Here is a 15742-nt window from a genome sequence, read left to right as displayed (position 1 = left end):
ACGCTCAGATTGTACAGAAAAATGGACAATTCGGGAAGTGGAGATTCGATTAATCAAATCTTGCGGTACCGTTTTTTTTTTGTAGTAATTGGTAACTATAATATAATATAATATAATTAGGGAGAATTTACTGTATTTCAATCAAATATTTTGATACTTCATCTTGTTTCTTTGTACTTCTTTCTATCAAGAAACGGTACCAAAAACTGCAAAAAATGTTTTCTCAATATTAGATTAATAATCGTGCACAAGACCTCGATGTATCTTAAAGAATTATGGACAATGATGCAAAATCATGCTACAACACTCTTTCCAAGCAATCGATGAACTACGTGTAGACCGACCGTTTTTATCATTCAATTTTAGTCACGGTTCGAGGATACGGTTGGCAGCGGCGCGGATACCTAAAAATTATGGATGATGCAAACTTTCACACGAAATTACAGCGTGCAATGTAGCTTTCCAGCAATTATCGAACATTTTGTTCCACTCGATTCGAGAGCAGCACGAACATCCCTGTAATTTGTATAATCAAAAGTCATGCAGTTCCCGTGCAAATACGTCGCGGAAGAAGATAAAGCCCGTAAAGATATGGGCTTTGTGAAACCCATCGAGATACATTGTCGCATTCGCTGTTACGTCTGTCATGTTTTTCGCGTCTTCTGCGCGCGCGCTCGTTTTATCGCCGATACAATATATGCGGAGACAGGGACAACTTGATTCGCAGTTTATCGGTTAATAACACGGAAACGGCTTTCTAATAACATCTTTGGTTTATTCCGTGTTGCAATCGCAACGCAAGTGCACCAACGAATTTCTAAATCCCGGTATGAAGGCTGCCACGTGAACTAGCAATTATCGCGATCACGTGTGTGTCTGGCGAACCTTTTACTACCCTCGTTGAGTCGATGCTTCGGGATGCTTGCGACATTTTTACGATCCGTTCGCGTTACTATTAGGTTGGCAACTAAGTAATTGCCGATTTGTTCAATGAAATAAAAAATTTCTTTTTACTTGGAACGAAGTTTAATCTGTAATGTATTTTCCATTTTGTTCGATGACCTTTTGCCATCTCTCTGACAACTTGAAAACTCCACGCTCGTAGAAAGTCTGATCCTTTTCGGCCAAAAACTGAGTTAAGTGAGATTTTACAGCGTCATCATCGTTAAAAGTTTTACCACGAAGGGAGTTGTCCAGGGATCGAAATAAGTGGTAATCCGATGGCGCGAGATCAGGGCTATATGGTGGGTGTAACATCAATTCCCAACCAATATCCATCAATTTTTGCCGAGTGGACAAAGACGTGTGCGGCCTAGCATTGTCCTGCTGGAAAATGACACCTTTACGATCGACCAATTCTGGTCGCTTTTCCTTAACCGCTGCATTCAATTTGTCCAGTTGCTAACATTCACGGATAATAAAAAATAACATAATAATAATAATAATAATAATAATTTTATAATATAACATTTACGGATATCATAAAAATGGGAGTGAGAGACTTCTATAACTGAAATCGGCAATTACTTAGTTGCCAACCCAATATATTATCAAAACCTCCTCGTTGAGACTGAAGCTAATCCTTTTATTGGTTTCAATATTAACACTAAGCCGTCCGGTGGCATCACGCTGGTGCCATGCAAAAACTATCTGTTGTATGCCGGTGGTACCACTTTGGTGCCATTTTAGAAAACTGAAATAACATTTGAACTATATTTCTTGGGTGTTAAAAAAGTCAGCAAGCTAACTATAGCATTGTGGTCGCTTTTCCTTGACCGCTGCATTCAATTTGTCCAGTTGCCAACATTCACGGATAATAAAAAATAACATAATAATAATAATAATAGTAATTTTATAATATAACATTTACGGATATCATAAAAATGGGAGTGAGAGACATCTATAACTGAAATCGGCAATTACTTAGTTGCCAACCCAATAAATCGATTAAATTCCGAGCTTTGTATTTCATTTTTCGTCGCAAAGAATATTCTTTGATATAAACGAAACTTTTCGTCGGTTTGCACAGGTGCGTCGACGTTGCTCAGAATAGCTCTTAAAAGTATGTTTTAAATAACCTTCCCAATTGAGCGAAAATGCTTCTCTATAGCGTTATGGAGACATTTCATTTCCTCTGGCAGTTCCCTTGTCGTTCGACGCGAATTTTCATGCAAAAGTTTCTTCGATCGCTCTTGATCAAACGCAACTGAACGGCCAGAACGAGGCGCGTCTTCGAGGTCAAAATTTCCATTTTCGAACTTGGCATACCAATCGCGAGCGGTTCTTTCAGCTATGGCACCCTCTCCGTACACAGCACAAATGTCGCGAGCAGCTTTTGCGGCCTTAGAACCTCGATTGAAAGCAAAAAGAAGGAGGCGTCGAAAATGCTCATTTTTCTCAACGTGACATTCCGCTTTAATGATCTGAAAATTAACAGAAATCAACGCGAACGAAAAAACAAATCATCGATTCCGGTAGAACGAAACATCCTCTTTCGAACGATTTAAAGCGTTATGCCAAAAACATTTAACTCGACGCGGAATGTTAACCCTTAACGGTCCAATGCCGCCATACACGCGGCAGAAATCAATAAAACCGTAAAATCTGGCAGAAAACATCGGAAGAATAGGCACGATTGTTTCGATGAAAATATATCAAGGAAGTTTTATTTAAAAAAACGAATATCTTTTCTCTATATTCGATACAAAAATTTTCAGTAAAAAATTTCTCTTCGTCTGAAAAACAGTCTGGACTCGGCAGTGTGTAAACTGGAAATAAATAGTTTTGGTCCCCTAAGGGTTAAAATTAAAAAAAGAAACTGTTTCATCGTTTACACGATATCCGAGAGCGAAGCTTTAAACGGCCCGATAAAAAGAAAGAAAAAAAAGAAAGCATCCGCGTTCGCAGCACGTGGAATCGGCCGTGAGAAAAATAACCGGTCAACGTGCACATTCCGAATGCAATAAAGCCGATAAGCGAGTTAAGGTCCCGCCGGTGATCGAGAAAGGTCACGTAATGGCTGTCATTTCGCCGGTAACCTGTAATAACACGACTTCTCCCTTCGATCATCGGATCGTGTCGCGATCGGGTAGATCGAGATCGAGTCCGGGGAACCCGGAGAAAGGAAAAAGACGGAGGGCACTGGTTAGGGACGCGGGGGGAGTGCCCGGGGGGGGACGTGGGGAAGGGCGCGACGCGAGTTCGATCTTGATCGCCGTATCCGTTATTCCGGGACGATCGCGGCGAGTCAATGACTTTTGCATATCGCGGGATCGATCTTCCGTCGGACGGAACGGCGCGCATAACTTCGATCGGCGTATGTAGAACCACGTGGACCCGGCGCCGTGCAGTCTACCGGATCGTTCCGGCGAATTTGGCGGACGACTCGGCACGGCACCGTGCGCGACGCCTGCCAATCTTTTTGCTTGTTAAGCAACGCTCGGCATTTTCGGAGCGAAAAGTGACGCGGGTTCTCCGCACTCTCTATTGACACCGAACCATCGGCGCGTACAGGCCGCGCCAAAAGGTGTGGACGCGACGTCGGGCTCTGGGCCGCAGTCGGGTGCCAACTTATTGCAGCGATTTCTCCCTAATTCGCGCTCGGTTTGCGCACGAAATTGGACAATTTGGGAATAATACGAAAATAAAGACTGCTAATAAAATTAAAAAAGGAAATTGAATATATGACGGAATTATTGAAAGAGAAGGACAACTTATATAACAGACGCAAACGTTCATTTATTTTTTGTTTGAACAATGTAAAATAATGAAATGATATAATATATAAATAATAATGAAATGACGCTGCAGTGCATAATGCGAAGAAAACGGAAGATTGGTTCCGGCAAAAAAATTTGCCACTTAAACGACGGACTCGAACCCCATAGAGAACTTTTACAGGGAATCTTGTCGAAAGCAGTTTAAAAACCAGATAAAATTAATTTATAGGCCGAAAATGTTCTTTGAACATCGCAGTACGTGGTAGGAGCATGCGTTAACTTTTTTTCTAATATTGTTACGCACATAGCAATGTATATAATTTAATTTATGTATGCACATAAGTTACCAGGATCTAGAAAACACATTTGTTAAACTTTCGTTACAGGCTCGGACAAGAAAGTTCGAAGAAACATCATTTCTTAATTCTTCTGTCATACCAACAAATTGCAATTTCTGAAAACAACCTTTCATCTAAAAGGTTAATCTTAAGTTAATCTTAAGTTAACTTAAAGCTAATCTTAACTCCAACATACGAAACAAAAATTCAGACCGTTTGGCCCAATTACAGAAAAGTTATTCCGCGTTAAAGGCTGTCCGAATGCTACATTCGAGTCGCCGCAGCTGCGAAGGAAATCGTTTGAGCAAGGGGTTGAATAAATAGAAATATCGACGGATCGGAGGTCGCTTGCACGAGAGTTCAAATTCACTGCCAACGACGCAATCAGTCAATACTCCGTCGTGTATCATTTATTCAGGGACAACCGGTATGCTTATCGATCGCAAGCATCCCGATAAGATGCAACCGGCGCAGGTACACGGGCGTACCGAAGCAAATAGTATCATTCCTCGTATCATTGCGCAACGATAGCCGAGCGTCGTGTATCATCCAAGGCAGGTACTCCTTGCACGGTCATTGGCATCGATCCCCGAGACGAAGGGAATAACTCTGCGAGCGCATCTCGTCCGCGATTATTGGTAATTACCGAGATAGCCGCGGGTCATCGCGCGATTACGCGGCCGCACCCTCTTACCTTCGGTTTTCAATCGTTATTAACCCTCCGCGCTGTTAGGGTCCGCGATCTGTTTAGCCCCGGACCAGGCTGCCCTCGAAAGCCCACCCTCGAACGGCACACGCCCCCTTTGTACAAAGAAATCTTTGCATCTCACCACGCCTTCCATTTATCCGGGCGCCCCTTGCCCAAGGTGCTTTTTACGAAGCGCGTTCTCTTTCTCGTCCCACTTCTTTTCTCGATTCTCTTCTTCGAAATCCGGTCGACCGTTCTTTTTCTTATTTCTGGGCTAAATCACGCGGTCTTCGTTTCGAGATATTTCCGATTTTGCGTTTACACGTGTACACGCGTGTTTTGTTAGCAACAAAGAACCATGCAATCAGATATTTGCTTGCAGAATGCAATTATTTTCTTTGATCGTATAATTTTATTTGTATGTTATTATAATATAATATGTGATATAATATACTGTATATATAATAATATGTATAATATATGAGCCGTTTATTTTGAAAGTGGCATAAGTCACTTTTTTTTTTTTAATGAAAAGATACCGTTCAATTGTAATTAGTGTTATCATTAACTCGATCTTTTTGAAAAAGTGACTTATGCCACTTTCAAAATAAGCGGCTCATATATGTGTATTCTTTTCGAAGCAAGTTGAAGGCAAATATAATCGTTTATATTTTTTATAATTATAATTTTCGGGAGAAGCAATTTTTATCTTTTAATTTTTAAAATATTTGCTGGAATGTACGACAATAAATCTTTAAATTTAGCATCATTATCGAATGATACCTTGTGAATATACTGCGGACTTTATGCACTTATGACAAAAACGAATGAGTCAGCTTTAAAACAGTAGACCGATTAAAAGAATTAGTTGCTAAAATTGTTCAAAAAAAGAAAGGACTTCCTACCTGATAACTAGTCAGAAATGTTGTACAGAAATTTCCTCGCGTTTTAAATTAACCAAAATTGGTATATTTTTATTAACAAAGGAATCGCATAATATAAAAGAATAATAATAATTCAATTCAATTCGTTATTACAGAGTGGGACTCAAATAATCCCACCGTGCCACATGGATTCATGAATGCGCATGCAACAGTTGCAATATTAAAGATGGCGCGTTTAAAATATAAAACGTATGAATATAAAAAGATGGGACATTTTTAATCTTAACGTGCCCCAAAGAATTAAAAGAACACGATCAACGAATTAGCTCGTCTTGCTCGAGTAATTAGCTAAACATTTTCCACGCCATTGGCGGCGCAACAGTTCGACCACAGGTCATTGTACAAATTCTGCAATTATTATCGTACATTCCATACATTCCGAATCGTTCTATTTCCGAATATTCGCAGTCCGAGCAGAACGAAGAAGACTTGACAGTTCGTGTAATCTCCGCACCGCGATGTTTACCTCGGCCGAAATTGATATTTTTGTTTGCGCGTTAAGGATTCTCCTTTGATGGGATTTAGATTGAACGTCGGCTTCTCGTTTGGCGTAATGAAAAGATGAAGTCAAGAGCTTGTCAAGAGGATCCCCGGGAAGGATTCACGGGCGAGCGACGGAGCGAGGGGCCGCGTGACAGCGAGCCGAGAAGAAGGATTCGCGTTTCGTAGACGCACGTAGGCGGGAGATCGCAATCGATCGAGGATCCACCGGCTGAAATCGGCCCTCGGGCACGGTAAACCTGTTAAGCCGATGAACCTGTAATCACGCGCGAATTTCGAACGAGAACCAGCCCTTCTGCACCTCCGAGCAACGAACTGAAATCGCCTGATTATCCAGGGGAAAAAGATTTCGACAGGCAAACAAGAAAATCTACGTGACGAATACCAATGATGACAGCAGCTCGTTTCGCGTTTCACGAACGAAATGATCGCTGGCTCCTCGAGCGATTTCGGCGTTCGGTTCTTCGACGAGCCAACTCGAAGATTCATAAACAGACCGCGGATTTTATGCGTCTACGGCAAACAGATATTGGAGACGTTTCGAACGATGAAGAGATTGCAAGAATTTTGGCTTTAATTTGACTATGATCGGTGGACAACGAAGATGTTGCAAGAGCTTAAGAATAGTGTTATGTTTATTTTGATTTATCCGAACTGATGCGAGAAGAAACACCTTTTTATTTAATATTTCTGATCTATATAATCAATGCGGACCATTTTTATTTTGCATCGAAATCTGCAGTGTACTGATCAGCGTATATCGAAGCAGGTCGAAGCAGCATTTTTTAAGTTTTATTTTTGAATTAATGACTTAATTTTTCAAATTATGGAGTAGGCAACGTAAACGCGAATTACTGAATTAACTACTGTGCGCAACATAAGCGCTTTAGGGCTATTTATTTCATTGCTACGTCAGTCTCCCGGCGCTGCAAAAAAGAAAAAGTTTTAAAGCGTCCGGTTTACACGAACATATCGTAAGAAAACTTCCTTTCTAAATCTGCTAAAAGAGCGGTGTCGCTCGTACGCAAGCGGCTTGGCAGTCAACGTGCTAATTGCGAAACGGAACGAGCTTTCCTGACAACCCTAAATTACCGCTATCAAGCGTTCAAGTCTCCCGTGCGCGCTGCTCTATCCGCGCGTTGAAGTCTCCCGTGTTAGGCTGACGCGCCGGCGTTACCGTTCACGATTATGTAAAAACTAGTCCCATGCATAATTGATTTAAACTCTTGCGCGCATGATTTAGCGCCGACTTCCGCGTGAATTTGATAACTGAAGGTGTTACACCTCGAAAAATTGTCAGAGATTAAGCGTTTTCTTTAACCTTAGGGCTCCACTTTCATGACTGGTTATGTAAAGCACGATGAATACGTTGCATTAGCTACCAGTTAACCAGTAAACACGAACTTTCTCGGCCGGACTGACCTATCAAGAATCTTATTTCACATAATGCAAGACTGTTGTAACAAGCGAGTATTTGTAGCAGTAACTCAAATCTGTTTCTAGGCCTCATTCTAGAGAAAGCTTGGCTATATGTGTATCATGTGTACGACCATTTCTCTGGTTTGAACGAGAAGAAGATGGTTTTGTATTATTATTATTATTATTATTATTATTATTATTATTGTTGTTGTTGTTGTTGTTGTTGTTGTTGTTGTTGTTATTGTTATTATTATTATTACTTCAATGTGTTATTTTCATTTCGTAAAATGCTCCTTTATTTTTATTCAATCTTCGAGAAGATTTATATTGTTTCGTTACAACATTATGAACACGTTTCGTTCTTTCTTTCAATTTGTCACGATATTTCAAGGATTTTCTGTCATTAAAGAACGTATTAACATTGTTCTTATAGCGTATTTTATACAGAAATTCTTCTTTTTGTTTGGATAATAATTGTAGGAAAATAGATATCGATGCTGTGTAATTGTAGATGTGTCTTAACGAAACAATTTTCTCTTGCATCAGAAAGAAGAAATAGATTGAGAACAAATTTTCTGAATTTACAACAGTTTAAAACGCGACGAAGCAGTTAGAGCAACGAACATTAATTGCATGTCTGCGTTATTCTTGTGATAAAGAACGCATCAAAATTTTCTCCTTATTCCAGTTATCAGAAAATAATTGATGAATAACTGGTGAACATTATCTTGGCCACAGGAAACTGACTTTATATTTCATTTTGAAATTAATATACATTAATTATGATCAATATATAAAATTACATAATCTTCTATTATATTCTATTATATTCCTTTATATTCTGTTATATTCCTTTATATTCTGTTATATTCTGTTATATTCTGTTATATTCTGTTATATTCTGTTATATTCTGTTATATTCTGTTATATTCTGTTATATTCTGTTATATTCTGTTATATCCTGTTATATTCTATTATATTCTATTATATTCTTTTATATTCTGTTATATTCTGTTATATTCTGTTATATTCTGTTATATTCTGTTATATTCTGTTATATTCTGTTATATCCTGTTATATTCTATTATATTCTATTTATACATATAAAATCTTCTATTTCATTCAAAAAAATGTGTGTTTCCAGAAAGATTTTTATTAAAATCGTAAGACGCAATACGTGATATCTATTTTTTAAAGATATTTCTGGAAGTTTCACTTATTGACTTGTTATTATTATCATTGCTACTTCTTAGAAAGTTTTGATCGGCTTATTATCGTTATTATCGATCGCAAGATTAACTTCTTATTGTTATTACCGACACCTTTCAAAGATTTTTCAGCAAGTTCCACTCATTCAGCTTGCGCTGCTGTTATCTTCGTATCGGGCTGGAAGGATTTGTGGCGATCAAAGGCGGTCGAAGTCGAAAGGACGCGTTGCGAGGCACACGCTCGGTCGTGAAATTCGGCACAGCGTTGTCCGCGCGCGGACTCGCGTCGCCAAGCTGTCTCGATGGAACGTCAGAATTCGCCGGAGGGCATCCGTAAATGGCTGAACCTGTTTCGGTACAGGTGGTCGTCAGTACGCTACCAGAGCTCTTAATGCCTCTCCTCGACCTCTCCGCTCGAATCAGCGCCGCGGATACGCCCTTCAGTTTGAAACGAGATTAGGCCACGATCGCCGCGCGACTCCGGCCCGGCCCGGCCCGGCCCCGGCCCGACCGCCTGGGATATGCGATCGTACGCAGCTCGCTTGTTGTGACTTTCAGCGACGACGATGGTCCTTTTGTCGGATAATACTTCTCGTGTTATGTGCTGTTTAACGTTCGAGCGGAGATTGCCAGAGATTCATGGTTCTTCGTGCTTCCCACCCCTCTTCTTCCTCCTTCTTCTCCTCCTCCTCCTCCTCGTCGTCGTCTTCTTGTACTCGATGCTGGAGGGCGTTGAAATTGTTCGCCGTTTGTTCTTATTTCGTAGTTGACGCGGTAGAAAATAAGACGGCTCGCGAATTCGTCGAAGGCACGAACGGTTAGCTTACAATTAGTCGACTGCGTAATTGGAATGCGTCGCGCAATGGGGCGAAGTGACGAAGTTGTGTAACGGTCGGAGAACTTTCGATTGAACTGAGATAAAGCGACGATCTACATTTCATTAATTAAGAGACGGTTACGATGTGTCGCGAACATTTTTTGATCTTGAACATTTCTGTTAGACTTGAAATATTTCAGCAAAGTTGTGATTTATCCGATACCATGAACGGTTGGGTTATTTTTATGACATGTTACACGTCGTTTCTTTTATATTTTGACAAATCCGGTCGCGAGATTTATCTGCCACTTCAAGATTAATTAAGAAAACAATTCGAAGGTTGTCGAATTATTTCGACGAATTATTTCGTTAGATTTTTTGACTTAAATCGATTTTTGTCAAGGTTCTGGATGATATGTAACATGCTATTAAAAAGGTCCAACTGTACACGATATTGGATAAATCACTATTTAGAATATCGCAAGTTTAACATAAATTTACAAGGTTTAGAAATGTTAAATTAAAAAATGTTACGCTCTCTTTACTTTCCTTTTATGTGACATTTCAGTTTCAACGTAAAGAGAAGATCGTCGTTTCATCCTCATTCCTGTCAAAAGTTTTTCGATCTTGACACGAGACTTCATCATTTCACCTCACTATGCGTCTTTCTGAGCGAACAGATACTTTTTCTGGCCATTCGTGACTGGTTTCCTCAGTTTTCCTTTTGCAAACCGACGAAGGGCGCGGAAGTTCTCTGTTCCTTTTTGGCCCACGTACGAAATGCGGTAAGTCTGCAACTTGGCCGTTTTACTTCAAGGATCCGTTTAGCTGATTGCAAATAATTGATTTAATTGACTGTCTGACATTCGTGTCTGCGATCTTCTGACCGCATAATGCGATCATTTCTACTGGTTTTGAAGGAAAGCAATTGTTCGTCGAAGGTAGCTAACGAACGCTCTCATCGCCTAATCTTTCCTTCTTCATCATTTTCGCTCGAACATTTATGCGAGATTTAAAGAGCTGTAGATAGTTTGCTTAATTTGTTAAGTTTGCAGTAATTTCTCCCTAATTCGCGCTTAGATTGCGCACAAAAATGGACAGTTTGGGAAGAGGAGATACGATTGTTCGAGCCTTGCGGCTCGTTTTCATAGTTACCGATTGTCGACAACTATAAAAAGAATAATACGATTATATTTTACAATATTATTATAATAATAATATATATAATAATATAATAATAATATAATATAATAATAATAAATATATAATAATATATATAATAATAATAATAAATATAAATAATAACTAATATACCAATTATTATTATATTATTATTATATATTATTATATATATAATAACTGTACATTAAGGCTGACATTGCCAAACCACGTGGTACATTTTTTTCAATAATAAAGTTGCGAGATTTGAACGATAACATCTGCATTTCTGTGTAACAACTTGACGTCGTTTCATTCCAATACATTCATTGGCCACTAATTATCGAGACTAATATAGCGGAGAAATTGTCGTCGATTTTCAAGCTAAAGATATGCACTTGTTAATGGCATAAACTCAACACGCGATAGAACATTTCTCGTCAGATAGTAAATTTCTTCGCTGGAGTCCCCGAGAATCCGTAATTGCGTTAAAAGGGCTGCCAACCGCTTTCGTCCGCGAAGGGTTAACGTTCTCTAAACTCATACGCACGAGCTGGCCCCGGGGCTCGGAAAGGGCATGGCTCCGTCGGGACAGGATAATGGAACTAAAAGATTCTCAACCGTCAATTAAAGTGGTGATTCTCTAAGCAGATGAAAGCATTTGTCAGCGAGAAATCTTCATTTTAGGAGGGGTCGCGGTCGGATCCGATCTCTCTCTCCCTCTCTCCGTTTATTTAATAATTGAAACGGAGTCCCGGAAAAATATCAATGAAGATCAATAAACACATCAATTCACGTTGGCCAAGTGGCAATTACGGTTTTATTGCTGTTGATCCAACTTTCTCGGCAATTAAAAAGAATGTCTACGTTTAGCGTCGCGCACGGAGATGCTTCATTTTCGTTAGCATTAACGCGACGAGCCTGACAACTGTGATAATTATGAATGAATGAGAACGATAGTCTCGAGAGTAACGTAAGTTACAGTCTCGACTAGGGAACAATAAGTTTATTAGTTAAATAGATTGGGTCATTCTATAAGTACAGCACAATTTCCTTCGTTTTTTTTACGAGAACTTTTTACCAATAAGTGAAAACTGTACAACTTATGGCGTGGCTTTACAGTCGATACGTATACTTGCGCATTCTGTGCATCTTACTTGCAAAACGCGTGTATTGAATTTCGATAAAAATTCTCATTCGGGAGCTGCGAGCTCTTAAAGAAATGGGTCTCATATTAGAGTAATCTCGACAGAGGATTTTCGCGTGACAATATAAAAAGCAAAAGCGATACAGTAAAGACTCCCTAATTGACGCTCGGATTGTACACAAAACTGGACAATTTGGGAAGAAGAGACACGATTGTTCGAGCCTTGCGGTTTCTCTTCACAGTTACGAATTGTCAAAGGTTACAAAATCGCCGCAAGGCTCGAACAATCGTATCTCCTCTTCCCAAATTGTCCATTTCTGTGCACAATTTGGGCGTCAATTAGGGAGACATTACTGTATTTATGAATTCTTGTACGAATAAATCCTTAAACTGCGAGCAAACATTTTCGCAAGTGGCGTTTGTTTCTCTATTCATCGGATAACGCGCAAATCTATTCAGCATACGAGCCCTTATCGAAATTAATCTCGGCGCTTCGATATAAAAACTGCTGCAAAGTCGCGTGATTTGCGAGTTTGACAAGCTTTGCAGAGCGCATTTTCATCGGAGCCAAGCCCGTATCGGAATCGTCGAAACACGAGCGAGCCGTGCCCGCCGAGGTCCGTATAAAAAAAAAACAGGAGAAACCGGCGCGGAGACAATTAAGAGCGAGCGAGGAAACGATCGGCGGGCCGAACGAAATAATTGCTAAAGAGCCGGTGATTTACGCGGCCGGCGATACGACGCGTTAATAACGGAATTTAATCGGCACGGTGAAACCGGTCGCGGGCCCGAAAAGCTCCCGCTGCCAGATTTATTGTCCGCGGATCTTACGTTAGCCCGAATGAACTTTCGCCGTGCGACACGGTGGCGACTGAACGGGACGGTCATGAATAAAACGATACGTATCGTATCGAAGCCGGGGCCCGGGCATTTGTAGTACTACACGGTGCGCCCGGTGCACGTGTACATCTGTGCGCCTAATGTGTATGGGCCGAGCGCATGCATTATTAATACGTTTTCGGCGCGGGGCCTCACTCGGCCCGCAAACCCGTCCTCAAGGATTTTGGGTATGCGCGCCGGGGACCTGTAGCTCTTGCACGGCGAAAGCTTTGACATCTTGTACGCTTCGCTTTTTGCCAACCCATTAAGTCCCGGCCGGCCGGACGAGACGACGCTTGCGTGTACAATTATCGGGTTGTCGAGGACGAAATTTGTAGAAAAGAAGGCGTAGTTGGTTGACAACTTGCAGGTACAGCAATGTCTCCCTTACTGACGCTCGGATTGTCCACTAAAATGGATAATTTGGGAAGAGGAGATACGATTGTTCGAGCCTTGCGGCTCGTTTTTATAATTGTGGACAATTTGTAACTATAAAAATAAACCGCAAGGCTCGAATAATCGTATCTCCTCTTCCCAAATTGTCCATTTTCGTGCGCAATCTATCCGCGATACGTTTCAGCCGCCATATTTAATGCATATTTATACAGTGTGTTCGGAAAATCATGGTATAACCGGCAATAGGGTGATTCCACGTTCAAAACTAAGTCGAGAAAAAGCAATAACATTTTCTTATTTAAGGCTCCGTTTTCGAGAAAAACTAGCTTGAAAGAGCAATACAGTAATGTCTCCCTTACTGACGCTCAGATTGTCCACTAAAATGGATAATTTGGGAAGAGGAGATACGATTGTTCGAGCCTTGCGGCTCGTTTTTATAATTGTGGACAATTTGTAACTATAAAAATAAACCGCGAGGCTCGAATAATCGTATCTCCTCTTCCCAAATTGTCTATTTTCGTGCGCAATCTATCCGCGATACGTTTCAGCCGCCATATGTAATGCATATTTATACAGTGTGTTCGGAAAATCGTGGTACAACCGGCAATAGGGTGATTCCACGTGCAAAACTAAGTCGGGAAGAAGGAATAACATTTTCTTATTTAAGGCTCCGTTTTCGAGAAGAATTAGCTTGAAAGAGCAATACAGTAATGTCTCCCTTACTGACGCTCAGATTGTCCACTAAAATGGATAATTTGGGAAGAGGAGATACGATTGTTCGAGCCTTGCGGCTCGTTTTTATAATTGTGGACAATTTGTAACTATAAAAATAAACCGCGAGGCTCGAATAATCGTATCTCCTCTTCCCAAATTGTCTATTTTCGTGCGCAATCTATCCGCGATACGTTTCAGCCGCCATATGTAATGCATATTTATACAGTGTGTTCGGAAAATCGTGGTACAACCGGCAATAGGGTGATTCCACGTGCAAAACTAAGTCGGGAAGAAGGAATAACATTTTCTTATTTAAGGCTCCGTTTTCGAGAAGAATTAGCTTGAAAGAGCAATACAGTAATGTCTCCCTTACTGACGCTCAGATTGTCCACTAAAATGGATAATTTGGGAAGAGGAGATACGATTGTTCGAGCCTTGCGGCTCGTTTTTATAATTGTGGACAATTTATAACTATGAAAATAAACCGCAAAGCTCGAATAATCGTATCTCCCCTTCCCAAATTGTCCAGTTTTGTGCGCAACCTGAGCGTCAGTAAGGGAGACAATACTGTACAGTAATGACAAGGCTCGAATAATCGTCTCTCCTCTTCCCAAATTGTCCATTTTTGTGCGCAATCTGAGTGTCAGTAAGGGAGACATTACTGTACAGTAATGGCAAGGCTCGAATAATCGTATTTCCTCTTCCAAAATTGTCCATTTTTGTGCGCAATCTGAGCGTCAGTAAGGGAGACATTACTGTATCGGGAATTATTTTATTCGTCGATGTATGCACCCGTATTGTTTATAGACTTCTGTTATTTAAGCGACAGGTGGATCATGCCGGTGGTATGAAACCCTGGCGAATGACAAATTCCTGGAAGGTTATTTTTACAGCATTCTCGGAATTAAATTGTTTTCCTGTTAAAAAGTTGTCCAAATTGTGGGATAAGTGGTAGTTAATAGGGGCTAGGTTTGGTGAGTATAGGGGATGATGAAGAAACACCAACTTTTGTTTTCAACGAAATTAATTTTTAATATTTTTTGGAGCTTGTAATGGTTTCTTTAAACAGGCGAGATGTATCATTTTCGAACAAAAAGAAACAGAACGGTAAAATATTAAGGTTATGTCAAATAATAAGCTGTTAAAGTTGGCGATGTTAACCTAATATTGTCAACCTAATATTTATTAATTGTAAAAGCGTAAGGGGGGCATATTTTTGTGCAGACGATTCTTGTGAAACGAGATAAATAAATGAGTAAGTTACATTTTTCTTAAGCAGTGTTATTTTTTACTAACACTTGCATAGTTTGCTGATCAAATTAAGATGATTTAGTTAAGATAATTTAGAGTTAAGTTAATTTATGGTAACGTTATAATTTATCTTAATTGTCGTTTTAATATTTTGGCATATTATTTTACAAGACGTACCTAAGTCAATGTTTCTGAAGACGTGGCTTACGTCACTACAATTCTGACCCACTCGAACGCAGATAAAAGTTATAAATTATTTTGATACATGAAATCCGGTTTCAAGGCAGTTCACTAATAGAAGAAGCATAACATCGGAATGGAGACAATTGAAATTTGGCTACTTGCCATTCTTTGTCGATAGGATATGAGCTAAATATGCATGCAAGATCTATGTATGAATAACTGTATAATATTTTTAACAATAAAATAGATAAAATATGTAAATAGTAAATTAACCAAGATAAAGTCTAATCGTACTCACACAGAAGAATATTTCAAAAATTGTCTAACTCTACGACAAGAAACAGAAATTAAATAAGATGGTATTCTTATCTTGAATAATT

At 39.8% G+C, this 15742-nt stretch overlaps 2 protein-coding genes across 5 annotated transcripts in view; one reads left to right on the top strand and one right to left on the bottom strand.

The window, feature by feature from the left end:
- LOC117218891 (A disintegrin and metalloproteinase with thrombospondin motifs 15) overlaps positions 1–15742 on the bottom strand; it is a 237748-nt gene that overhangs the window by 55026 nt on the left and 166980 nt on the right. The gene's annotated exons all lie outside the window — the stretch shown is intronic.
- Rab7 (RAS oncogene family member Rab7) overlaps positions 1–15742 on the top strand; it is a 107054-nt gene that overhangs the window by 71547 nt on the left and 19765 nt on the right. The gene's annotated exons all lie outside the window — the stretch shown is intronic.

This window comes from Megalopta genalis, chromosome 6, assembly GCF_051020955.1.
Source record: "Megalopta genalis isolate 19385.01 chromosome 6, iyMegGena1_principal, whole genome shotgun sequence".
In the NCBI taxonomy this organism is placed as follows: Eukaryota; Metazoa; Arthropoda; class Insecta; order Hymenoptera; family Halictidae; genus Megalopta; species Megalopta genalis.
Note: the sequence above shows the minus strand (reverse complement) of the source record. Positions and strands in the feature narration are given on the sequence as shown.